Below are 27274 nucleotides of genomic sequence, written 5' to 3'. Positions count from 1 at the left end.
GTGGCCCTAACACTGTAAAAAATTTCCTAGGAGCACTAAACTATTCTAAAATAAAAATTTAACCATGAAACCAGATAAGCTGATTTATCTTTTAAAACATTATAACAGGAGTCATGTCTGAAATATGCTGCAAGCAACTTTTAAGGATGGTGGATTCTGATACATACAATAGCAGTCTTCTTACTCCTTAGTTATGTCAAAATATTTACAGTCCACATAACAAATTTTGAAATTCTCTCTGACATGACACTTACCACAAGATTTTGAAATTCTTCATCTCCCTAGCCGAGGCTTCCCACTAATACGTAGTGCTAACACGTTGGTTCTCATTGGGCAAGGCGGAAAATTCTAGTTAGTGCTTGCAGCCTGGCGTGAAGAACTACCTCAAACTGTTGGGTGAGCCGCGTGAGGCTCAATAGCTGCAGGTCAGCCCTGGTGACCTCAAATCTACAGTGAGAATGTTTCATGATCTTTTACTACTGTGGCTTTTCAGGGCTAAGCTTTCTTGTACAGTCAAAAAGGAAAAAAAATAATTACTTTTGACATGTTACCTTACTGGCCACACTTAAATACCCCTTACATTCTATCTATAGTACGGCCTCTTTACAAGAACATTTCCTTCAAGTGAATCACACTTGGAGCCTTTTAAATACTTTCTCCCGAAAATCTGTACTTCTAATTACTGTGCTTACATTGACATTCTAAGCAAAGAACAACTTGAGCTGTACCATATCATCTTTAATTAAGGTCCTAAGTGTTCTTTTCTGATTAGGATTTTTTTTTTAAGTGAAAGATATGATTCATAATCTCTGATTGCTACCAAATATAGAGCTAAAATGGTCCCCATGTTTGACTAACCATACTATGCAAATAAAAACTGAATTATCTGCAGAAGGAGAATAACTGCTTTGACCTAGAATTTAACTATCACCAGAAGAGACTCTTGGGTTTTTTTAATCACAATTTTTACTTATCCATAAAAACACTACTTTTCCCTATTCCTCCTATTGAAATAATGGTCATCCAATTATAAGATATTAAAACGTTCAGTAGGCAGTCATCTGTAGGTTAAATTTATACACAGGCTTAATACCAATGGCAAAATGTATGATGAACGGATCTACAGTATATATTAAGATCCCGGCTCTGACCCTTAGTAAAGCAAACTTGGGTAAGTTATTTATCCTCAGTAAACCTGTTTCATTATCTATAAAAGAGAGACAAAATCTACTTCCAGGGTTATTCATGAGAATTTAATAATATTAAACACCCATTAGGGCCTGAAATAATGTTAAGGTTTAACAAATATTTTTTTCTTTCCCTCCGTTTTCCTCCTTGTGAAAATGTTTCAAGTACAGGTCAGGACATACATAAAACGTAATTTCTGATGATACAAGGAAGCATCCTGGATTTTGGTTCAACTGAGATAAGCCTTTCCTAAAAAGACAATACTTTTCATACTTCATTCCCTCACATTCTCACATACAGGGTTTTTATTTCAGGTAATATAAGTGTTTAATGTGTTTGCAAGACAGCCAAAGAACCCACAAAACCAGAAAATGTTCAACTTTACAACTTTATTATGAAGAAATTTATCATTTAGTCACAACCAGATAAAGTCGATGAGGATTAAGAGGAAGGGGAACCTAGGTTTAAGATCTGGTACAGTGAGGTCTCAGGATCTTTTCCTGAGCGCAAACACAAAGAAGGTAAGAAAAAAGGAGATCAAAGCCTCTATCTGCTTCTCCCCAAAACATCTTTCTTCCACTTTCCTATACAAACACGGGTACCACCCTCTGAGCTCTCCTGAACTGCACTACAAATGGACAAGCCATCCCCAGCAGAGCCACAGCCTGGGCTCCTACCCCCACGAAGCGAGGTACCATATACGAGGTTTCCATTATAGGGCCTTCCTTTAAAGTCCACATCCCATTCCTTTACTGTCAGTACTGCCACTTCCCCACGCTCATTTAACAACCCCTCCTTTTCTGTCAGCCCCCTCACTTACTGTATTTTCCACTTCTACTCTAGAACATTATGAACCATGGAACCATGCCCTGTAGATGGATCTGGTACGTTACTTAATTCACGTTGCCTCATGACAGCCAGGTACCATTTCTTTTGTCCATTTTCCCCCACATCTGATACACTCCACAAGTTTACTCCTCTCTCCTTAAACTCAAAGCCTTTTGCCTCCGCCCCTGACAAATGACCTTGCTATCTTCTCAGTAAAGACCACAGACATCTATTTTGAATCCTATCATCTATCCTGTTCTCCTTTTCTCTAATTTCATTTTACTGTTACTCCATAGGCAAGTTGGGGAACAGAGGACCTTCTGAAAGGGTCAATGACCTCACTCAGAGGCAAGAATGCAGACAGGGAGGTTGAGGGGAGTGCTACACACTACCACTTGGTATTGTTTGAATCTTTAAAAAATTATTTTCCATGGGGCGCCTGGGTAGCTCAGTCCATTTGGGCTCAGATCATGATCTCAGGGTCATGAGATCCAGCCCCAAGTCAGGCTTGGGCTCTGCGCTCATCTGCTTGAGATTCTTTCCCCCTCCCTTGCCCTCGTGCATATGTGCATGTGCTCTCTCTCTCTCAAAAAACAAATAAAAACTTTTAAAAAATGATTTCCCCAGTATTTACCTTCTCCCTCCTTGCCTGTAATCTTTTTCTCATCACCCACAGAGATCAGAATGTATAAGGCACTGTAGATCTCAACCTATCTGAAAAACCTTTCCCTTTGGTTCCTATCATTTTACTCTACCTGGGTTGTCAAACTAGTCACCAAATCTTTACTGAGTGCCTGGCTTGTTTTAAATGCTATGCTAAAGGGTCAGAACAAGTCAGTGAACAGGGAAAGAAAAAGTATAAGGTTTCTTGGTCCCACTCCAGAATCTCTAGGTGACTGTTCTGCACACACAAGATTGGGACCGTGATAAGTGGAGACGCTGTCCCTAGCCCCAGGAATATGAGATTCGATTTTTTTTTTTTTTAAAGTGAAATCAACTTGTCTGCAAGTTTTCTTTTTCTTTTTTTTTTTTTAAGATTTTATTTATTTATTTGAGAGAGAGAGAATGAGAGATAGAGAGCACGAGAGGGAAGAGGGTCAGAGGGAGGAGCAGACTCCCTGCCGAGCAGGGAGCCCAATGTGGGACTCGATCCCGGGACTCCGGGATCATGACCTGAGCCGAAGGCAGTCGCTTAACCAACTGAGCCACCCAGGCGCCCGAGATTCGATTTTTAAAGCTACTTTCTTCCACAGAAAATACAGTACTCTGCAAATTGTCCAAGGCAGCATGCCAATAACATCTGTACCTGCCACATAATGTTTCGATGTTAACTCATTTTTATTGTGGGTAAAATACCCGATGCACCATCTTTAAGCGTACGGCTCCGTGGCCTTCCGTCCATTCACACTGCTGAGCAGGGGCTGCCACTACCCGACTCCAGGATTTTTCATCAGCTCACCTTGAGATTCTGTACCCATTAATTCATTTTTTATTAACAAAGAATGATCTTCATGATTAACCTCATGGCCCCCACCCCCATTCCCGTCTCTTCTCAGCAGCATTTGGCAGAGACCATTCCCTCGTTCTTGAAAAGAATAATCCACTCTTTCACTTTCATGGCTAAACCTTTCTTTTGTCCAACCTTGAGGCACTGCAAGTGTTTTATGGTTTGAGGTTAAGGCTTCTAAGATCATAAATGATCTCAACCAGTTCCATGACATACCATTGCTAGTGACTCCCACCATTTAAGGCCACTCCTATCAGTCCAATCTGAATTATCCACAGCCTACTTGACTTTCCATTTGGATGTCTTGCAAGTATTTAAAAAACACAACAGGTTCCACATGGAGCTCTTATTACCCACCCCTCCCTACCTGTTCTTCCAATCTTCTCCACCAGCAAATGGCACTGTCAGTCACCAACACTTAGGCTAGAACCCTGAAGGCTTCCTTGATTCCTCCCTGTCTCCACAGCCAACCCATTAAGTAAATACTTCTGATTCCACCTCCATAACCTACCTGGAACCCCCCATCCACTTTGCTCCATCCCCACTGCCACTGTATTTGCCTGATACTATCAGTCTTGAGTTGGCCACTGCACTAGCCCTCCCCTCTCGGCTTCCTTCCTTGCTCCACAGAGCGGCAGTGATCTCTAAAAACAAAAACATCACTGCCCTAAGGAAAGCCCTTCAATAGCTTGTCATTTTGAATAAAATAAAACCCCAAACTCCTGGTACAGCCTAATATAGGAAGCCCCAAAGGATCTCTCAACTTCCATCTCATTCTATTCTCCTCTTGCCTCTCTATGTTCTAACACCCATGCCCTTCTGGGCCTTCCAAGTCTTTGCATTTGTTCACAGGCTAGCACAGTCTCCCCAGCTTCTCACATGGCTAGCACAAGCTCAAGTTTCAAGCCTCAGCTCAAATATCACCTCTTCAAAGGGATGCGCCCTGACTCTCACTAGCCAAGAAAGCCATTCCCCATACCACGCTCTTTTAGATTTACCAACTTATTAACTTTTTACAATTTTTCTTAATCTGTAATTATCTTGATTATTGGCGTTTAACTTATTTCCTGTCTTCCCCACTATACTATAAATTCCATGAAGGCAGAGATCTTGCCTGTCTTGAATTCCACCAAAGGCTACTTTATTTTTTTTATTTTTAAAGTAACCTTTACACCCAACGAGGGGTTTAAACTCATGACCCCAAGATCAAGAGTCGCATGTTCTACTGACTGAGCCAACCAGGCACCCCCAATAAAAGCTACTTTAAAATAAAGAACCTATACCTCCTGTTCAAGCAGGTTTATTTTAGATTTCCCCTCCTTTCAAGCTTTATTGGATTTTAGTCAAAGAATATAATTACTTGGGCATTTATCATGAAACACAATGGGAGAAAAAGCACACAGGAGAGTCAAAGCCTAGACCTCCACCTGCCTATTGATCTAGACTGGACACGGACTGCACACAGGTATTCAGTAGCTGTTCCTTTTAAAATTTTTCAAATGTGGAAGGAAAGAGAAATGTAAACATATGCAAAGATAATATAATTTTGTCATCTGCATCAAAAATCAAAGTTTTTAACCATTCCCCCAGCAATTACTAAACACAACAGTGATTTGAGAACAAAGAAAGGAAAGCACAAAGTAAGTATATATGGTTCTTGCTCCAGAGAAGTTAAAAGATTACATCATTGACTTGGTTCTCTTTTATTTTGGTCAGGTCAGCTATTCATCACCTGCTCTGGATGTTTCTTTCTGACCCTATGTCCTGTATGCATACGCTGTTCCTGAAATGGTCTCATGTTTAGAATAATTTCACCATCCTACTTCCCAAAAGACAAAAGATACCTTCACAATTCAAAATTCTGAAAAAAATCCTTTCTTCCAAGGATTTACCTCTAGATTCCCCCCTCTCCCCCAGGATCTTTTCTACCCTATTCCTAATTTCTATCTCAATCCTAGATTCAATTCTATTTTTGTTGCACAGCTACCTGGACTAAACTAGATGGCCCAGAAGGACCTAGATGCTTGCATGTTTTATAACTTCTCAGCTGAATGAGATATACTTTTGAAAATGTACAGAGATTTTAGTCTTAGACTAGGTAAACCTTCTCTCTGTAAGAAAATGGTTTCAATAATTTGATAAACGGCAGCTAGAAAAAAATAAGAGAATGAGCAATAACTGTTGAAACTCAAAACGATATGGGCCTCAAGTCTCACACTCCAATTCAAAAGAGAGCCAGCAGCACAGTGCATAGTGTAATACAGTGATATTCCAACTCCACATCTGTCACAGTGGAATCACCTGGAGAGCTCTGGAATAAGACACTCCTACATAGATTTAGGGGGTGCTGGATGGGCCAGAATTTCAAAATTGGGAGTTGGGGCATCGGAAAGTTGAAAGTCAGAAGCTTAAAACTGAGATTGCCTAACACACTAGATGTTTTGAGGAAACACACACACACAGACACAGACACAAACACACACACATACACCCAACAGGCCTTAACAAATAATGGGGAAAAAAGTGATGTTACAAATCTGTATTTAAAAATTATCTCCCCCCAGTTTGCTCCTGAAACTCAGATTTGGACACCACGGGTGTAGAGCCAAGAACATGGCTTTTGGGATCTAATGTCAATTCTACCATTTAAAACGGCAAGACCTAGAACAATTTGTGTATCTGGGTGAACACTAATTCCTTCTCTGGTATAAACAGATAATAAAACCAATATTGCAGGACTGATATAAATAAGAGTTAAGTAATGCACCAGGCACATACATATAGCAGTGTTCAATATATGGCAGGTCTTATTAAGGCGTCTAAAACAGCCACTCTATGTATTGTGTTTATAAGCACAAGGACACACCTACTGGTGCCACTATGTTACTTTTATCCACTAGAAGTTAACTACTTACTTTCCATCTCTGTGGACTCCTAAAGAGATCAGTTTTAGGGACTTGTTTCCTCCTCTCCTCCTCGCAATAATCTTTTCAGTTACAATTGAAAACAGTTAAAACCCACACACCTCTTCATACAGAGCTACAACAGGACAGATCAATACTTGTCTGGGTGGTTTTAAGGAAACACTTCAGGGAGTCAGGGAACTGAGAGGCCTTATTATATTAATAAGAAAGAACAGACAAAACAGCGCAGGGCTTTTTTTAGAAAGGGAAAGGGAAAAAAAGTCTGTTTCAAAGCGAGTTTTATTTTTCAGATCAGAGTTCTAAAACCAACTGTTCTAAGTCGCTACCATTTGGAATAATTAAGATGAAAGCCAACAAGATGTTTCAAATCACTGGAACCCAGAACCTTTCCACAGTTTGACTAGATCAATGTCTCCCCAGGGTTGTTTTATAATAAAGCAACTAAAGAAAGAAAACTAAGGTAGGGTGCCTTTGGAGAACCCTGTCACTATAAGGCAGACACTGTCCTCGACTGTTCTTGCAATTTTGTAACCTGGTTTGACTCCACTCTTGTAAGCTAACTGGAAGAGGGTGAAGGGAAAGCCTCCATGCCCTGCCCCCAGCCAGGTCGGGGAAGACAAAGCCGTCCAGTTTTAGGCCCTAGGAGGGATGCCGAGAACCCCCCTCGCCTCCAATTTTGACCGGAGGGGGATGCGGGCTCAGGAGGGAAGCCACCAGCTGCAAGGCCCGACCCCTGGCCCACTTCTTCCCTCAAACACAAGTGCTAAGGAGCCAGACGCCGCCAGCCCCGGCCCCTTCCCGCTCCCAGCCGGCCGCCTCGTCTTTTGGGTCTGGGGGTCTGGGGGCCTGGGGCAGACCAAGGCTACGCGGCCCCGGGTTCCGCAGGCCGGCCCCGTCCCCGTCCTCATTTACAGAATCCCACATCCTAAGCGTAGCTCCCCGTTGCCCCGACCTCCCGGCGCCCCGGCCGGCGAAGCGTCCACGAAGGGCGCCGCCCGCGCCGCCAGGGAAGATGGCGCCCGCGGAGCAACTGCGCCACCAGCCCTGGCAACGGGCCAGGCCCAGCGCCATCTTAGTGCCTTCCAGCCGCACCCCCCCCCAAGATCCCGCATTCGGGGCGACTCGGGGGGCGCGAACCACGTCGGGCCCGCGCGCTCTCGGCCAAAATAGTGCCGCTACGGCCTCTCGTCTCTTCGGCCCGGCCGCGCGGGCCCAGCAAGAGACTCCTGGTTGGGCCGCGGGTCCTCGGCGCAGCGCGAGGGCTCATCCGGCCCCGGCCGCGGGTCCTCGGCGGAGCTTGGGAGCCAGGCGACGAGGCGACAGGGAAGGGCCAGTCTGCCGGCGGGCGCGCGTCGGTCACCGGGCCGGACCGGGCCCCGGCGGGGATGGGCGGCCGGCTCCGAGCTCTCGCCGCGGCTGCCCGCAGAAGCGGAGGAAAGGAGGAAGCCAGGATGAAAAAGAAACCCGGTCCCCGCCGCCGCCTCTCTCTCCACCCTCTCCCCTCCCCCTCCCGAGACGCGGGGTCCATTTTGCCGAGAAGAAAGAAAATGCGATTCACACCCAAGAGCTGCCGAGAGAAAAGAAATGAGGGGGGGAAAACCGAGGGGAGGAGATTGGAAAAGCTTATTTTTCTTCCTCGCCCGCCGTCACTCCTGGCCCTCCCTGCCCCCTGCTCGCGGCCTCGCCGCGCCGTCCTCCCCTCGCCGAGCCCCGCTCCCTCCTTCCCGGCTCCCGGCGGCTCCGGGGGGCGGAAAACACACTCACATTCGCGCACACAACTAATTTTAAACCGGCTCAATCAATGAGTCATTAAAAGGCTTCCCTCCCCTCTCCTCCCCACCACCAACCGCCACGCCACCCCCCTTCCCAGGCTCTCCCTCTCCCCGCTCCAGAAATTTGCATCCGCGGAAAAGGAAAAAAAAAAAAAAGGCGCCGGGGCCCCCACCCCGCCGAGGCGCCCCCAGCCCGGCCCCGCCGCCCCCTGCCCGCCCGCGCCCCCGCCCGAGACACTGAACTTGGTCTTCCCGGGGCCCGGGCGGCGCTGGGAAAGGCATAAACACTCGATTCCCCTTTTCTCCGTGTCCATTAAACATCCACCCACCACTACCATCACCCACCCACAAACCCACCCCCCCCAAAAAAAAACACAGCCTTAGCCAATAGCTCTCTGGGCTGAAACCTAATATCCTGGTTTTGGCAACTCGGTGTTTAATTTGCTCCTCTTTCTTTTCTGTCTGTCTGGAGATAGATCTCCAGCCCCCCCTCCCTCGCTTTTCCCCTCCCCGAAGGAAAGAGGCAGAGGAAGGAGGTTGTGTGTGTTTTTTTTTCTCCTTGAAATTTTTATCACAAAATTATAATACACTCAAAGGGAAACTCACCGTCATGAAAAAGCAGTGCCTTGTCAACGGGGTTTCTGCGCCATCGCACCAGGGGCGGCGGCGGCGGCGGCGGCGGCGGCGGGCGCGGGGCGCGGGGCGCGGGCGCGGGAGCTCCCGGCCGAGCGGCGCCGGCCACACGCGCTCCGCTCTCTCTCTCGCTCACCCCCGCGCCGGGCGGCGGGCGCCCGCTCCCCGCGCCCGCCCGGCCTTCATGCTCTGCGCCCGGGCAAACCGCTCGCCTGCTCGTCTACCTCCAAACTTCGGTTCTCGCCTAGCAAAAAATGTGGAGATTAGGGTTTTTTTAATTAAAAAAAATTTTTTTTTTTAAAAAATCAAGCTCCCAAGCTGTCAATTCCTGTTTCCTTTGGGATTCTTTTTAACTTCAGAAATGTATTGGTTTATTCAAGAAACAGGTTTATTTGGCTTTTTTTTTTTTTTTAAGCGCCACGAGAGCCCACACACACACACACACACACACTCGCTCTCTCTCTCTCTCTCTCTCTCTCTCTCTCTTCCTCTCTCTCTCTCTCCAGTTTTAGCGCGACAGGGGATGGGGGGCGCCGGGGGTTAAAAACAAAAAACACAATATTTGTTTAGAACTCTGATTAGAATCAGTAAATACCTTTTTTGCATATGTTTTTTAAAAAAGTATAACAACACTTTCACTTAGTTATTTGGCAAATAACTGATTCATTCTAACTTTTAAATGTACTAGGCTTTCCTTTGCAACACCCTCTCTTTCCATTCCAGAATGCCGGGAAACCTTATCTGTGAAATCTGTAAATCAGCATTAAAAACAAAACAAAACAACACAACACAACACAACTTTAGCGGCCAAGATGAAGGTGAGGAGCTGATTAAGTCACTCGAAACATCCAATTCCTATTGCCTTCTCTGCCTTCTCTTTACGTAGATATCCTTTATCATCACCAATATTCCAAATTTGTGAAATTTTCATTACGTGATCCCCATTCTTAAAAAGGGAGTACGCAATCTTTTAACACTCTTTGGTGCAAGTTTATAATTACCACCCGTTTTTAATCTCAAATCTCAATTTGTTGAGACTTCTCCATAAACCATCTAGCCCTCAGAGCGTTTATGTAAATGTTAATTATGACAGTGTGGATTGGGAGGGGGTGCCTTTGTGTCTAGGTTAATTGTATTTACTTTTCCTGTAAATATCCAAGAAAATATAGTGGGGGTCTTGTTATCTTTTAAATAAATACCAAGGGCAGGTAAAAGATGAATTATACAAGAATGTGACTCAGATTTTTAAAAAACTACATGTGTAAGCTCCAGAAATGTTCAAATACTATTTTAAATTAGTTTGTAATACATACAGCAGTGGGGGTCCTGCTGATAAACAGAATGTTCGGACCCATGTCCCCCAGATATTTGGTGAGTTTTAAATCAAATTATCTCTAGATTTAAATGATTTAAGTGAAATTGTTTAGTTTCTATATTCCCTTAGAATTAAAAAACACAATAGTAGTACACCTTGCTTGCTTTTATAAGGATACTGTAACTACACTGTATTGCACAAGATAAATATGTCAAGGTTGGCATACAATGTTGTCATAGTCCAGATAGAACATCTTTTTAAAAAACAAACCATATCTTGCTCTAGTAACTGCTGCTCTGTCATTCACAATGTATGCTTTGTATTTGGACATGCCTTAAAAATATATTCAGTGATTTAGTATCACATAGTATCATCCAGGTGTTTTCTCAGAAAATGTGCTTCACGTTCAGCCAAGGCCTTCCTGGAATAGTACTCTTTGCATAAATTAGCATATTTCTCTACACTTGACAGTTGGACCAACCAGTTTTCTAATTGGCTTGGGAAATTTTTAAACATGTTTTAAAGTGCTCTTGGATTGGCTGGAATTTAATTATAATACCTATTTCAAAGAATTACATTTCAAAAGAGTTCATGGATTATTCACTGCAATTAGGACCCACCAAGCAAGTTATACAGTTGTGGCCCCACAGCTCCAATGAAATATTAATGGATTTCAGAAAGCTAGTCTCCCAAGTCGCCCGAAACCCCAAAGACACACAAATTTGACTTCAACAGATCACCAAACAAAACTGAATTTATATACTTATAAAGAGTATAGGGCATTGCAGGATTTTTAAAAGAATGTCCACATATAAGAACACTGACATTTCCTGAAAGCCTATTAACCACCTAGATGCTTTATATACATTATTGGATGAACCTTCCCACAAACCTGTAGAATAAGGTTTAATCAACCTGATTTTGTAGCTGAGACTCCCAATGGTTTCAGTAATTTGCCTGAGGTCATTAGTCTAATAGGGCTGGTGAGGGAGCCCAAGTCAGGTTGATGCTAAAACTTCCCTCTTCAAGACCTGAAAAGGATCTTGGGAACAAGCGGTACTCCCTGTTTTAATATAAACAGAGTTCAGTACTGTGGCATAGGCAGACAGGACAACTGTCTAATTTGTGACCATCTACTTTGAGAATGCCAGTCCTCAAATCTAATTTTAAATTTTGGGAGGTGTTGCAAAATCCTGGGACAGCAGTGGGAAGAATCTCAGATTCACCACACACTACCAAAATTGACATCACTTACTAATATAGCAAAACAAAAGCTTCTTTATTTTTTCCCACATGATTAAAAAAACTTAACATTTTTAAATAAGGGATATGACTTTGTACATAAAATTTAAAATTATGGTTTATATAAACAGGATTTTGGTATCTGAATGTGAAATCAGGAAACTTTTTAAAAGGAAACTTCTTAAGATGGCTTGATTGTACACAAATAACTTTAATAGTATTGCCTGTAATTTAATTACGTACAATTGAAATGGTCATTCCTGATTCCCATCTGCATGTGTGACTTAGAAAAAAAGAAGGGCAAGTGGACACAGGAAAAAAAAAAGGAAGTAATTAAATTATAATTGAAATGTTCTAGCATGTGTTTGGGCGTCCAAATAAACAGGCCCAGTGTTCAGATAACAGAAGTTGAAATATATGTTTTTTGTCTTTTCCCTTCATATGTTCCCCTTGGTTGGTGGGCCATTCTCAGAAGGGGAAGAAAGCAGATGCTGAGATTAAGTGGTGATGCACATGACCAGATGTGCCCCCATCACAGAAATGCCAAAATATACCAGATGTGTTAGTAAATGCTCTATATAGTGTGTGTGAAATAAAAATTGAAAAATTGCCAATGTGCATAAAGAAAGTGTATACCTTTATTTGTACCTCTAGAAATAGTTATATTCTGGGGCTTAAGTGCACTAGCTCTGTATTCAGGCTGACCTGGGTTCAAATCCCACCTTTGTCACAACCAGGTATGTGGCTTCACCCTTCAGAGCCTCAACTTCCTCATCTATAAAATGGGGTAATTATAATCATGTCTGAGAGTTATTTTAAAGATTCAGGAACTAGTGCATGCAAAATGTTTAGCAAGGTACCTGAAACAGGAGATGTCACAGTATTTAGCTAATATTACATTGTCTTATTTTAGTTATGCATCAGTAATTTATTTTAGTATGTCCCTTGTAATTTCCCAATGGCAATCTCATATGATTCAACCTAATTATCTCTCTCTTATGTTCCCTCCCAGATAGGGAGCTCCTCAAGGGCTTTCTATTCTCTAAGGGCCTAGCAGAGTATTCTGTATAGAGTTAGCTCACAGTCAGTACTTGTGGGATAACAGAAAAACAGCCCAGTCCACAAGATGTGTAAGAACACAAGAAATCGATCTATATCTAGAGACCTATATATTAAGGGAGTGCAGTTAAGTCTCCTAGAACCACATAAAACCATTCATTGCCCGATGGATCACAGGCAGAAGAGGCTAATAGTTTAGAGTTCTTCCTCCCCCTCCCCCCACTCCTCTCTCTCTCTCTCTCTCTCTCTCTCTCTCTCTCTCTCTCTCTCGCCAGTTAGAGCTCTGTCATTGCCACTTTTTAGCCCTGTGGTCTCTTTGCCAACTTTTTAAACTTCTCTCACCTCTGTTTCCTTATCTGTAACGTGAAGATAACAATACCTGTATCTCAGGTTGGTGGAGGGAGAGTTAAATGACATTAGGTATACAAAATCCTTGCTTTAGAACCGGATATATAGTAAATATTTAATAATAGTTACCCTTAGTGTTATGACTGTTAATGCTATCATTAGAAGTAACTGTTTTCAAAGCAATGGTAAACAAGCAATTTATTGGAGTGATTACAACTGTTTTCAAAACCTTGCCTACATTATTTGATACATGAATATAAACACTTTAAATCATCTTTGTAGAGACTAAGGCTATTCTAGTCATGACATATTTCAAGCTGGTTATTTTCCTTGACAGATTTTAAAGTCTGAACTCCCACAAGCTTCGAGTACAAGGATAAGGAGTGTAACAGAACTATAAAAAAAAAAAAAAAAAAGAGGCAGTCGGCACTCCCACTGGCCTTGCTGTCTTACACATCCAGCCGGCTTCCCCACAGAGTATGAGAGGGGGAGGACACTCATCAGGTTAAGATACCTCATGCCAGCACCACTGGAAGGCATGGCTGGGATGTGTCACTCACTAAGTCCCCAGCCCCTCTGGCGCTCTGCCAGAACTCCTAACCTGTCCTAAACAGAGCACTCCTTCCCCACCACCATGCCCAGGAGGATGGTGGACAGGAGAGGCAGCAGAACAGGGGTCTCTGAGGCTTCAGGCTGCTACTCTAAAGCACCCTCAGGTTTTGCTGAGAAAGTCAGCCTCTAAGATAGGATTCCCATGTAAAGGGGGCTTGCTCAATAAAGGTCAGTGTCCTTTCTGAAAATGAAACTACTAAGAGGTTAGATATCTGATAAGGAACCACCCCTAAAAGATGACTCGTTGATACAAGCTGAAGACAAAGAAATCAATAGGCGCTAAACAGGCGCGGAGATATGTCCTCAATGCAGAAGAAAAACACTTAGGGAGTATTGACACTGTAACCTCTGCAAGTATTTTGATCAATGAAGAGCCACATTCTTCTTTGAGCACAGGAAAGTTAATCAGGCATTTTTAGAGCCCACATGTGACACCCCTCAGACTACACAATTCTCTCTCACCTACGTCTCTTAATGACTGCTTCCATTCCCAGGTATTCTGATACTATAAAGGTGACACCCTGAGCAAAGAGGTAAGTACTCTTGTACCTGAAAAGGTTTATATATCCCCTCACTGTAAATCATACCAGTCAACTAGGAAGGTGTGTGTATGAATCAATCTCTTGTGAATTAGATGAACTGGAGTCAGGTCTAAGACAGGAGATTGTCCAGAGAAGGGTAATCTGAGCAAAGGACACGTATGCTCTGGAGGTATAGTTCGCATGGGGCCTGGTGAAAGCTTGATGAGTTATTGCTGCCCTGTCCTAGGGCAAAAACCAAAACTCAAGTAATCCTCTCCCTTCCTGAATTTGGTCTTCTCTCTGGTCTCTGTGTTCACCTAGATATTTTAGGATTGTCTAGGATTCCTTCTCATTCTCTTACTTCCCTTAGCCCATGCAACCCACCTTTCAAATCTCCCTCAAATCTAGTCCCTCTTCTCCAACTGCCTTCACCTCACTTCAGGTCCTCATCTCTCTGCCTGGCCTCCCCATTCAATCTTGTATCTAAAGTACTGCAAAAATCACCTTTCGCAAACCCAGCACGGCTTGTGTCACACGTCCATTAGCACCTCACTGCCCAGGGAAGTTTATCAGAAATACAGATTCCCAAAGCCAAACCCGTTACTGGAGACTTGGAATTTCTAGGGAGAGCTGAGGGGCCAACATTTATATTTTCAAGTGGCCCATGAATTACTCCACCTGCCCCCCAGGAACACCCCCAGCCGCTCCTCTCCCAGTACCCTGCAGTGCAATCAAGGAGGACAGCCTGCCCCTGAACAAACCTGCCCAATGTGGGCAATAAGCTTTTCCCTCTGCCTGGAATGCCCTTCCTCCTCTGGGGCAAGTCCACCATTCTCCAAAACCCAGCTCAAATGCAACCTCCTCTGGGGTGCCTTCTTCCATCCCCTACAAGTGGCTTTCAGACATCTTTGCCTGACACTCACTCCCAAGAAATAGAGGGGGAGTCGAGTTATGCATGGATTTTTGACTAAATAGTGGAGGGTGTGGGGGAGTTGGGGCCCCTAACCCCCATGTTGTTCAAGGGGCAACCATATTTCAGTCTATTCTATCTCACTTTTAGAAGTGCTATTAAGCCACCTTGTAAATGGATTTCATGATCCACTAATGGAGGTGACCCTCATTTGAAAAATACCACTTGAAGGGAATAAATACCTCCCTTCTCTATGCATGCGATACATCTATCATACTATTTATCATACTCCACAGTAATTATCTGCTTACAGTCTGTCTTCGTCCCTCCTTTCCCTCCCCCAAATATGCACACACCACAACCAAGTCAACATATCCTTGGGCAGTTACACAGCTGTTGACAGATGCAGAAATGAGAATACTAGAGAAGGAATAATTTAATTGCTTTTTTTTTTTTCCTTTTCTGGTTATGGCTCACAGCATAGTCTATCAGCAACTCCCAAGAGGCTGGGCTTAGGAATCATATTAGCCTGAACCCTTAAGTTAAAAGGAAACAGCCATTGTATTTCTGTACCACTGAACCAAGGTGTCAATTCTTCTCCCCCTCAAAAATAAAAACCACGGAGAGGCAAAAAAAAAAAACCCAGAAAATATTTTGTCAGGTTGTTAGCCTGTCGAGATAGTGCAAATGTGGGCAAACAAATCTCTTTCTTAGATACTTAGCAGCGAATATTCAAAAACCTCAAAACCCTCCTTCCATACCACTTCAGAGAGGAATCCCCCCCTCCCTGGGGCGGGTCCAGAGGCCTTTCTATGCGTGCCGCCTGAAGCTCCGTTTCTCACTAGGCTGTCCCCATCAACACAAACAAATGAAAAAAGTAGAAAAAAAAAACCAACAAAAAACCAAACCACAAAACAAAAAGAAACCAGAGCAGCTAAAATGAACCACGGCAAAGAACCCGGGTGGCAAGTTCTAGTGCGAAATGTACCTGAGTTGCCTGCACAGGGCGAGACAGTGGCCCGCAGGGGGAGGGATCCTGTTTCTGCAGCACATGGCTCCAGCAACAGGAAACCTGTGTGCGACACTCCCCCCTGCACACTGCTTGGGCTCGTTCACAGCACTGTCATTCGTGTGATGCTAATTTGCTCCACATCTTGGTAAACATATTGGGAGAGACTTTATGAAAATGTCTTGTGGACTCTGGGAGCTGGCCCCAGAGCAGGCTGGAAGCAAAGAGGGATAGTCACCAAGTGAAATGCTCTGAGGGCCAGAGGAGGGAGCAGCAATTCTATGCCAGAAGAGAGGGGAAGAGGAGACACTTTAAAGCTGGGTTTTAAAGGATGCGTAAGAGTTCTCTAAATAATGTGCGGAAAGAGAGGAGAGAGCTCCAGGTAGAGGAACTGTATGTGGGGCTTTGTGGCTCATGGCAGGGAGTCTGGGTGATTCTTTAGGTGGTTGCTTTTCACACTGCAGCCCACAATTCAATAGGTTGTAAAATTCATGAGATTGTGACCAGCTTTCCCATAAAAAAATGAAAGCCTAGAATAGAAAATATCTGAATATATCACAGGTAGTAAGGTAGTGTAAACTTTTTTGTGAAATTTGTTTTCATTATAAACCCGTCTATATATGTGTGTGCTGGTTTGTGATATAAAATAAATAAGGGGCAGGTGCCTGGGTGGCTCAGATGGTTAAGCCTCTGCCTTCGGCTCAGGTCATGATCCCAGAGTCCTGGGATCGAGTTCCGCATCGGGCTCCCTACTCCTTGGGAGTCTGCTTCTCCCTCTGCCTCTCTCTCTCTCTCTCTCTCTCTGTCTCTCATGAATAAATAAATAAAATCTTTAAAAATAAATAAATAAATAAATAAATAAGTAAGTAAGGGGTGTCTGGGTGGCTCAGTCGTTAAGCGTCTGCCTTTGGCTTGGGTCGTGATCCCAGGGTCCTGGGATCGAGCCCTGCATCGGGCTCCCTGCTCAGTGGGGAGTCTGCTTCTCCCTCTCCCACTCCCCCTGCTTGTGTTCCCTCTCTCCCTGTGTCTCTCTGTCAAATAAATAAATAAAATCTTTAAAAAAATAAATAAAATAAATAAGACAGGAGGATACAAGGTACAGCATAGGAATATAGGTTAATAATATGTAACAACTTTCTCTGCTGACAGATGGTAGCGAGATTTATCCTGGTGATCACTTCGTAATGTATATCAATGTTGAATCATTGTGTTGTACACCTGAAACTAATATAATACCATATGTCAACTATACTTCGATTAAAATATATATATATTACTGTGGTGGTGATTAAATCTTTAAAATTTTTTGTTGTTGTTATTTTTATTGCAATATAGTTGACACACAATGTTACATTAATTTCAGGTGTACAAGTCAGTGATTCAACAACCCTCTACGTTATGCTGTGCTCACCACAAGAGTAGCCACCATCTGTCACCGCATCATGTTACTACAATACCACTGACTATATTCCCTCTGCTGTTCCTTTCATCCCTGTGACTAAGTCTTTTCATAACTGGAAGCCGGTATCTCCCAATCTTCTTCACCCATTTTGCCCATCCCTCCATCCTCCTTCCCTCTGCAACCACTGGTTTGTTCTCCGTATGTATGGTTCTGTTTCTGCTTTTTGTTTGTTTATTCATTTGTTTTATTTTTTAGATTCCATACATAAGTGAAATCATATGGTATTTTTTTTAAAGATTTTATTTATTTATTTGAGAGAGAGAGAATGAGAGATAGAGAGCACGAGAGGGAAGAGGGTCAGAGGGAGAAGCAGACTCCCCGCCGAGCAGGGAGCCCGATGTGGGACTCGATCCTGGGACTCCAGGATCATGACCTGGGCCGAAGGCAGTCGCTTAACCAACTGAGCCACCCAGGCGCCTGAAATCATATGGTATTTTGTCTATGCTTAAGTAAAAAAAATGTATTTTAAATCTTCCTGTGGTAGTGATTAAAATTTTAAAAAAACAAACAGGGGCGCCTGGGTGGCTCAGTCGGTAAAGGGTCTGCCTTCGGCTCAGGTCATGATCCCAGGGTCCTGGGATCAAGCCCCGCATCGGGCTCTCTGCTCAGTTGGGAGTCTGCTTCTCCCTCTCCCTCTGCCCCTCCCCCTGCTCCTTCTCTCCCTCGCTTACTCTCTCTCAAATAAATAAATAAAATCCTAAAAAATAAAAACAACCCCCCAAACACCTGCCTAGGCAAAAAGGGGGTGCCACTTGAGGATGGTTTAAATAAAAGACTGCTACGAACAGATTGGAATTTCATGAGGATAAGTGTGGCGGTAGTGTGAAAGATGGCTGCAGGAAGGTGAAAGAGAACTCAGGGGACACATGGCGGTGTGTTATTGTAAGGCTCCCCCACACTAGACAGGGAGATCCTCTAGGACAGAAACTCAGTCATATTGCTCTGAATTCCTAGCATCTGGCACACAAGTAGGCACTAAATAAATGTTTGATTGAATATGGTAAGTCCTGAGTGTGACTAATCTTCAAGATGATTCCCAGGGAGTCTCACCTCTTCGTATTCTCACCTTTGTGTACCCCCCTCTCACCTTGTACCAGGGGTGGTCTGTGGCTAATAGAACAGGGCACAAGGGATTGTTTACCACTTCTGCGGGTAGGTTATAAAGGCTGCAAATTCTACCTGAGGTGCTATCTCTGGATCACTCACTCTGGGAAGAGCCAGCTGCCCCGTCCTAAGGACACTTGGTCTGTGGAGAGACCCACTGGCCAGGAAATGAGGTCTCTAGCCAACAGAGAGGCCCCGAGGCTTTCTGCCTATTGTGTAAGCACATCACCCACCCCTCCCCTCCCCTCAGGTTACTGCAACCCCAGAGAACAGCTGGATTACAACCTCCTGAGGGACCCTGAGGCAGAAACTCCCAGCTAAACTGTTCCTGGGTTCCTGGCCCACATAACTGTGATACAATAAATGCTTTTGCTTTAAACTGCTAAATTTCGGGGGTGCCTGGCTGGCTCAGTAGGTAGAGCGTGGGACTCTTGATCTCAGGGTTGTGAGTTCCAGCCCCATGGTGGGTATAGAGATTACTTAAAAAATAAATAAAAATAGAAGTTAAACTGCTAGGGGCACCTGGGTGGCTAGTCAGTTAAGCGTCTACCTTCAGCTCAGGTCATGACCCCAGGGTCCTGGGAATCAGTCCCACATCGGGCTCCATGCTCAGCGGGGAGTCTGCTTCTCCCTCTGCCTCTGCCCCTCCCCTTGCTTGTGCTCTCTTTCTCTCCCTCTGTCAATTAAATAAATAAAATCTTTTTTAAAAAATTAAACTGCTGGGGTGCCTGGGTGGCTCAGTTGGTTGGGCGACTGCCTTCGGCTCAGGTCATGATCCTGGAGTTCCGGGATCGAGTCCTGCATCAGGCTCCCTGCTCAGCAGGGAGTCTGCTTCTCCCTCTGACCCTCCCCCCTCTCATGCTCTATCTCATTCCCTCTCTCAAATAAATAAATAAAATCTTTAAAAAAATTTAAAACAATTAAACTGCTGAATTTTAAAAAAAGATTTTATTTATTTATTTGTCAGAGAGAGACAGCACAAGCAGGGAGAGTGGCAGGCAGAGGGAGAAGCAGGCTCCCTGCTGAGCAAGGAGCCAGATGTGGGACTCGATCCCAGGACCAAGGGATCATGATCTGAGCTGAAGGCAGACGCTTAACCGACTAAGCCACCCAGGCATCCCAAACTGCTAAATTTTGAGGCACTTTGCTATATAGCCATACATGACTCATATACTGGGTTATTCATAGTCTGGAAGAGCTGAACATTAATACCAACATAGTAGAGTTATCCATTGTTTACCATCATTTTGTTTTTTTTTCCTCAAACAATCTATCACGTCCCATCTTCAACCTAACTAGATTAGGTAAAGGTCCATGACCTGGACCAATTGGATCCTCTCTGCTTGTGTTAGTACTTGGGACACAGAAACTGGCTCAGCTGTGGGGAGGAGACAATATGGATGGAAAGACTAAGGGTCAAGGCTGCCATTCTGGAGCAGTTATAATGGGGTCCATGCAAGTGGATGGGAACAGGAAGGCCAGGGTGTCAGGGAGAAGAGATTCTCGTTGGGTGTGGAGGGAGGGAAGAGGGGTGGAGAAAGTGCCTGATGATATTTAAGCCCCATGAGGCCTGGCTGCCTTTCTAGCATTTGGATTGGAAGACTCTCCTTCCTTAGAACTATTCCCCATTTTACTTGCTCTCCTATGAGTGAGTTCCCTCTCTTGCAACCAAAAGAGGCTCGAATATGCTGCCCACCAGCCTCTCTCTAGCGCTGGCCAGGGGAGCAGCTCCTCCATCTGCGGCAGGCCAAGTATCCCACCAGAGATTAAGCTTTATTATTACTGCTCTACAAAAACGGCTACAGATTGAGTAAAAGGTCCTTTCAGACCATCCACCTCCTTCTGCCTTAGCTCCATTTTCACCAAGTAATCCTTTGATTATTAATGTACTTCAATTTTAAAAGTTGTGTTCTGGCCAGCTGACCTAATCACTCCAGTGGTTGGGTAGGTTCATGCCCATTATAAATTCACAGACTGGCTCTCGGGTACAAATCATTCTGGAGTAACCTCCACTTCATTTCCACTGGCCTCGTTCAAGCCCTGTCACTTAGCCAATGAACCATTGCAGCGGCTTCCAGAAGGCAACCTCCCCGGCTCCAATCCATTCTCTTCAACTTCTCTTCTTAATACACAAATCTCGTGCCTCGCTCCCTGCTCAAAACCTCTGAGGGGGCCCCTGTGCCTTTGGAATGATGACGCTGGGCTCCTGCCCCTCGTCCACCACATCCCTTTCTGTTCCCTCTGACTACTCTCCGCTCTTCCCACATAGTGTTGCTCCGGGTTCCTCAAATGCTACTGGTGTCGCCCCAGCTCTGCTCATGTTCTTGCCACGGCCCTGGCATTCCTTTCCCCTGGGTACCTCTCCTTCCTGCTCATTTTCCCTCAGCCCTCTCTTTGGCCCCCTCCCTCTTCCCTTTGTACTTCCAAAGAACTTCCTCCCTCCTTTATAACACACACTGCGGTTGGCTTGACTTATAATTAGTCATCTTCATTTCCACCCCTGGATCATGAGCCTCAAGAAGGCGAGGACTATGCTTTGCTCATATTTATAGCCCCGCTCACCCCAGGACCAACTATAGCATCTTCCATCAATGTTCCATGCTAAAGGAACATGTCAAGGCACTTAGCTGGTTGTTGGGAGGTAGCAGGCACTCGACAAATGGCCACCAAATTGATTACAGTCGGTTGGGGCTGTAGGGACAAATTCTCCCCGGACCTAACCACTGGTAAGATGCGCACCTAGCCTCTGCTATGCAGAGCTGAGAGAGTGGAGGCAGGCTCCTGGTGACATCTGTAGTGCAGCAATGAATGAATCCCAGCCCAACTTTTTTTTAATAAAAAAGGAGGCACAATTTCTCGCATCCTGATAAACTAACGTGCCTCTCCCCTTTTCCCGTCTTTCCCCGTTTCTACATTGCAACTGTGACTTACAGGCACATTACAGAATGCTCACTTCAGGTCAAAAACACTGGAGAACGTGGAGGGGCTGAACCCTCCCCCCTCCAGCTATTCAGTTTATGTCTTTTAGAGAAAGGGCACATGAGTCAGCCCATCAGTGACTTTATTGTAATTCTTTCAAAAGAGTCAGCACCCACATGTGAAGGCGGAAGCAGAACCTGGTCCTGATTTGTCCACTGACAACCCCCGTCCTGTCCCCAACTGTCCTTCCCTCCAGAGTTGTGTGAAGGCCTCAACTCGCAGCAAACCAGAGACAGACAACATGGAATCCTAAAGAGCAAAACCACTTCAGTAATCTCAGAGAACTTTACACAGTCGTTCCCAAAGCCATTGAGGAAGGAGCACTGATCAATAAGCAAAAACCAAACACAGCCCATAGAAAGAACAAATAATTTCTCCTCTTTTTAAGCAAACATGAAAATTTCTACACACTAACTTTCTGTCTTTCAGAGGCTATACAGTGAATGAATATGGCCTCAAAACGATACTCACCCCACAGGCTCTACAAAGGCAGCAAAGCACAGGGCACAGACCCCTAACCGCCAACCAGAGCGACCTACAGAGACCTCCAGGAGCCGCCAGATTGTGGAACGCGAGGATCTGCAGTGACTCTGGCTTTCTGGGGGAGTCACACCTTTGTCAAGAAGCTGTCTTTCTTGGTGGGGCTTCACCTTTCACTTCATGGTCATTCTTCAGATGGGAACAAACTTTTTATTACCTTACGGGAGTTATATTCTTAAAACAAAGAATAGAGGGGCACCTGGGTGGCTCAGTCGGTGACGCATCGGACTCTTGGTTTCGGCTCAGGTCACGATCTCAGGATCGTCCCACATCAGGCTCCTCGCTCAGCAGGGAGTCTGCTTCAGATTCTCTCCTTCTGCCCCTCCCCCCAAATAAAAATAAATCTTTAAAAAAACCCCAACGAATAGAAAAAAATGGAGATGGAGGGCAGGGGGCGTGGCTCACTCATGAGCTAAAGGACTGTTTTCCTACCCACAGGCCAACTAGGATGTACTCAGCAGATTCGTGCCTCAGCACATTTCAAGTTACTACAGGAGAGGGACCACTGGGGACCCTTCCAGAGAGTAGAACTCAACAACTGTAAGAGGCAGAAATGCTTCATACTGTAGCCTGTTACACACGCACATTCCGAAACTTTATGTGCCATTATTCCCTCCTCCAAATTTTTCACTTTTTATGAGCAAGCCTTCAGTATTTTTACAAATGAAAGGAATAGGAAGTACGTGCAGCACAAACAGGTTCCCACCTGACAAGGCATTTTGCAGGAATTAGCTCAGCATCCATTTTTCCTTACTCCTATCTCTTCATAATGACACAAAATATGTCCCTTCATCCATGCCGATGTATAATTTGAATACCATAATGTCAAGGCATCATTCACAAAACCATCTTATCTTTCCCTCTTTTTTAATATATTTTTTTTTTTAAAGGCTCCACACCCAATGTGGGGCTCGAACTCACCACCGCAAGATCAAGAGTTGCGAGGTCTACTGACTGAGCCAGCCAGGCGCCCCAACAAAACCATCTTTTCAAAGTTTTTTGACTGTAACCTATAAAAAGAAATACATTTTATCTTGCAAGTCATGTATGTGTATCCATAAAACATATGCATGTAATATAAACTCATTTATGCAACACAATGCATTCTGACATCTTTTTGACATTTTTTAAAAGATTATTTATTTGAGAGACCATGAGCAGGGGGAGGGGTAGAGGGAGAAGCAGACTTCCCGCTGAGCAGGGAGCCTCACATTGGACTCGATCCCAGCACTCTGGGATCATGATCTGAGCCACAGGCAGATGCTTAACCAACCTCTGAGCCACCCAAGCACCCAACATTTTTAAAAAAGATTTTATTTTTAAGTAATGTCTACACCCAACATGGGGCTCGAACTTATAACCCCAAGATCAAGACTCAGAAGGCCTACCAACTGAGCCAGCCAGGTGCCCCTCTTTTGCCACTTTTTAAAAAAGATTCTATTTATTTATTTGACAGAGAGATAGCGAGAGCAGGAACACAAGCAGGGGGAGTGGGAGAGGGAGAAGCAGGCTTCCTGCTGAGCAGGGAGCCCGATGCAAGGCTCGATCCCAGGACCACAGGATCATGACCTGAGCTGAAGGCAGATGCTTAACGACAGAACCACCCAGGCGCCCCTCTTTTGCCATTTTTTAAAAAGGTTTTATTTATTTATTTGACAGAGCGCACAAGCAAGCAGAATGGCAAGCAGAAGGAGAGGAAGAAGCAGGCTCCCCGCCAAGCAGGGAGCCCAACGCAGGGCTCGATCCCAGGACCCCAAGATCATGACCTGACCCGAAAGCAGACGCTTAACTGACTGAGCCACCCAAGCACCCCATCTCTTTTGCCATTTTTAAAAGACCACCATCCACTAAATGGATTGCATGACCTTGTTGCATTGGAACTTATGGTGTGAAAACAGTAGTTTATAGTATTTCACAGAAAAGTAGCATTTAATGGCAAATAATGAAATCCTACTTAAAAAAGAGGAGCTTAAAAATTCTAGGCAGAAGAGTTGACAGGAGTAAACTTTTTGCTTCTTATTTAACTTTCAACTGCCAGGACACTTTAAAAGCATTTTAATAAACAAGCATTTCAACAAAAGCCTTTAAACAATCTCAAAAGGTTGTGGGTCACACTATTCCCTTTACTCTGAAGAAGAAAGAAATTGAAGCAGAAAAGTTACCTCCACTTACCCTCACCCCCGCTGTTCGGAATCTATATTAAAAACTCACATCTGTTCAGGAATTAAAATTCAGCAATATCTTTTACAGAATCTTAAAATTGTTGTTGCTTCAAAGTATGATGTGCAGCACAAACAGGTCCTGGCAAGGTTACCATGGAGATTAAAGGAGGTAATATAAGGGAAGTACACGGTGGCTCCTGTTATCATTCAGGTTCCTGGGTTATCTTTTCTTGGATATGTCTGATCTCTGCATGGCTAGTGGGCTCAATCACTCGCTGAGCACCTGCCCTGCTGGGCAATAGAGAACAGAGTCCCTCAAGGAGTCTACTGGCTCCATCAATAAAAATAAATATCATTAACAACTAGGATTCTATGCAAACTGGTGCAGCTACTCTGGAAAACAGGATGGAGCTTTCTCAAAAAGTTAAAAATAGAGGGGCGCCTGAGCGGCCCAGTCGGTTAGGCTTCCGACTCTTGATTTTGGCTCAGGTCATGATCTCAGGGTCATGGGATAGAGCCCCGAGTTGGGTTCTACGCTCAGGGGGGAGTCTGCTTGAGATTCTCTCTCCCTCTCCCTGTGACCCTCCCTCTCATGTGCGTTCACCCCCCCCTAAAATAAACAAATAAATCTTTTTTTAAAAAGTTAAAAGTAGAACTACCCTATGATCCAGCAATCGAACTACCAGGTATTTACCCAAAGAATACAAAAATACTAATTCAAAGGGGTACATGCACCCTGACGTTTGTAGAAGCATTATCTACAATAGCCAAAGTATGGAAACAGCCCGAGTGTAGATCACTTGATGAATGGATGAAGAAGAGGGGGTGTATATACAATGGAATAGTACTCGGCCAAATAAAAAAAAAAGAATGTAATCTTGCCATTTGCAGTGACATAGATAGAGCTAGAGAGTACAATGCTAGGTCAAATAAGTCAGCCAGAGAAAGGCAAATACCATATGATTTCACTCATATGTGGAATTTAAGAAACAAAATGAATGAGCAAAGGTCCAAAAAAAAAGAAAGAGAGAGGCAAACCAAGAAACAGACTCTTCATTATAGAGAACACACTGATGGTTACCAGGGGGCGACGTGGGGGGATGGGGGAAACTGGGGGCAGGGATTAAAGAGGGCGCTTGTTGTTATGAGCACCGGCTGTCGGCTGTTGTATGGAAATGTTGAATTGCTATATGGTACACCTGAAACTAATATTACACTGTATGCTAACTAGAATTTAAATAGTAACTTTATACAGATATATGATAAAAAAATAAATTGGTTTTTGAACCTTGAAAAAAACATAAAAACCCTAGAATTCTAGAGTGCCTGGGCTGAACAATTCATTTATTCCTCCAACGGATAATTATTGTGAGCATCCCATGCCAGGCATGATGCTACATTCTGGGATTACGGGGTCCAAAAAATAGGAGACACAACCACAGCCCTTATGATGTCTACAAAGAGTTTAGTGTTTGAGAAAATACTGCACATTCCATTAATATTACATAACATACAACTGTTTTACACTCCCTTATCTGTAAAGGGAGATAAGATTAGATCAGTGGTTCCCCAAGGTAAAGATTTCACAGATAGAAAGGCTGTCATAAAAGAAATACTTAAAGGGACGCCTGCGTGGCTCAGATGGTTAAGCGTCTGCCTTCAGCTCAGGTCATGATCCCAGGGTCCTGGGTTCGAGCCCCGCATTGGGCTCCCTGCTCACCAGGGAGTCTGCTTCTCCCTCTGCCTGCCACTCCCCCTGCTTGTATGCTCACTCACTCTCTCTCTGACAAATAAATAAATAAAATCTTAAAGAAAAAGAAATACTTAAAGAAAAATGATATGATTTCTTAATATAATTCTTTAAACTGAATTAATTGTCATAAAAAAAAATCACCACAGGGGCGCCTCGTGGCTTAGTCGGTTAAGAGTCTGCCTTCGGCTCAGGTCAGGGTCTCAGGGTCCTGGGATCGAGCCCTGCATTGGGCTCCCTGCTCGGCGGGGAGCCTGCTTCTCCCTCTCCCACTCCCCCTGCTTGTGTTCCCTCTCCCGCTGAGTGTCTTTCTCTGTCAAATAAATAAAATCTTTAAAAAAAGAAATCACCATATATCCTTATTTTTTCCTTAAACTATAAGCCAGGTATTAAAGGATTCATCAGAACTTGCCCAGGTCTCTCTTTCTAGGATTCTCTGGTTTTCTTTTATAGCACTATTTACATGTAGAATCTGCCCAAATATCCCCCAGAATTGCAGAAAGGCTGGACATTGAAGGGCCTTTTCTGAGATGGTCATAATGCACATAGCAAATTCTGCTTCCACCATTCGCCTTGAGGGCTGGGAAGTATTACGCGACAAAGGTCTAGGGACTGGCAGGCAGAAAGGGACCTGGCAACAGTTGGGGGTCTACTATAGGTCTGGCCCAATAGTTGGTACTTTTCCCACACATTATTTTATTTAACATTGCAACAATCCTGGGAGAAATACATCTTTCTTTATCCCCACTTTACAGTTGGAGGAAACTGAGCTCAGAGAGGTTATGTATCATGCTCAGTATTACACAGCTAGCAATCAGAATTTAAGCTCAGATCTGTCCTCTTATTACCATCACCCCACTTCACTGACGGGAAGAGATGTAAGAGAAAGGACAGATGCAGGAAAGTTTTAAAAGATGTATATGCCTTTGCCAGAAAAGGAATTTGAAACTATATTCAAAAGACAATTTAGATAGCTGACAATAATGTCACTCTATCTACAAGTCAACAGCTTCGGTGCCTCTCAGTCTCTTTCCTGATCAGCTCAGCAAATACCCTCCTCTGCCCCTGGACTCTGTCTGTCCCTTTCCCTAGAAATGAGAACAAGAAGCCCCGACCCACTTCTAATCACAGTCCTAAGAGAGCTCTTGTTCCCGGCCCAGGTCTTTAGCCGTTAACTTGTCTATTTAACATCATTTTATCATGCACTTCCTATGTACCGGGCACTGTGCTAAGCAGACAGCATGGAATAAGACACATCCATGCTTGGAGAAGCCCAGGCTGTAGAATAAATATCTGTAAATAGACACTGACCTCACAAACTGATAGGCGTTCACCCAGAGCCAATGGAAGGGAGAATCCAGAGAGGCTTCCGAGGAGAGGTGTATAAAACAGGTCTAGTGGGAGGCAAG

At 44.2% G+C, this 27274-nt stretch overlaps 1 protein-coding gene and 1 long non-coding RNA gene across 2 annotated transcripts in view; both read right to left on the bottom strand.

The window, feature by feature from the left end:
* The window catches only part of BICRAL (BICRA like chromatin remodeling complex associated protein), a 74540-nt gene extending 65633 nt beyond the window's left edge, over positions 1 to 8907 (bottom strand). Inside the window, exon 1 of the mRNA XM_025890530.2 lies at positions 8826 to 8907. The gene's annotated coding sequence lies outside the window, so the exon portion shown is untranslated. The remainder of the gene's footprint in view (positions 1 to 8825) is intronic.
* Positions 8908 to 8910: 3 nt separating this feature from the next.
* LOC141374791 (uncharacterized) overlaps positions 8911 to 27274 on the bottom strand; it is a 28001-nt gene continuing 9637 nt past the window's right edge. The window contains exons 2-3 of the long non-coding RNA XR_012381910.1: positions 22875 to 22963; positions 8911 to 9096 (exon numbers count right to left, since the gene is read on the bottom strand). This is a non-coding gene — a long non-coding RNA (uncharacterized lncRNA). The remainder of the gene's footprint in view (positions 9097 to 22874; positions 22964 to 27274) is intronic.

This window comes from Callorhinus ursinus, unplaced genomic scaffold (genome assembly GCF_003265705.2).
Source record: "Callorhinus ursinus isolate GAN/ISIS: 27379988/994484 unplaced genomic scaffold, GSC_fseal_2.0 scaffold22, whole genome shotgun sequence".
Taxonomy (NCBI): domain Eukaryota; kingdom Metazoa; phylum Chordata; class Mammalia; order Carnivora; family Otariidae; genus Callorhinus; species Callorhinus ursinus.
This window is presented reverse-complemented; position numbering and strand designations above follow the sequence as displayed.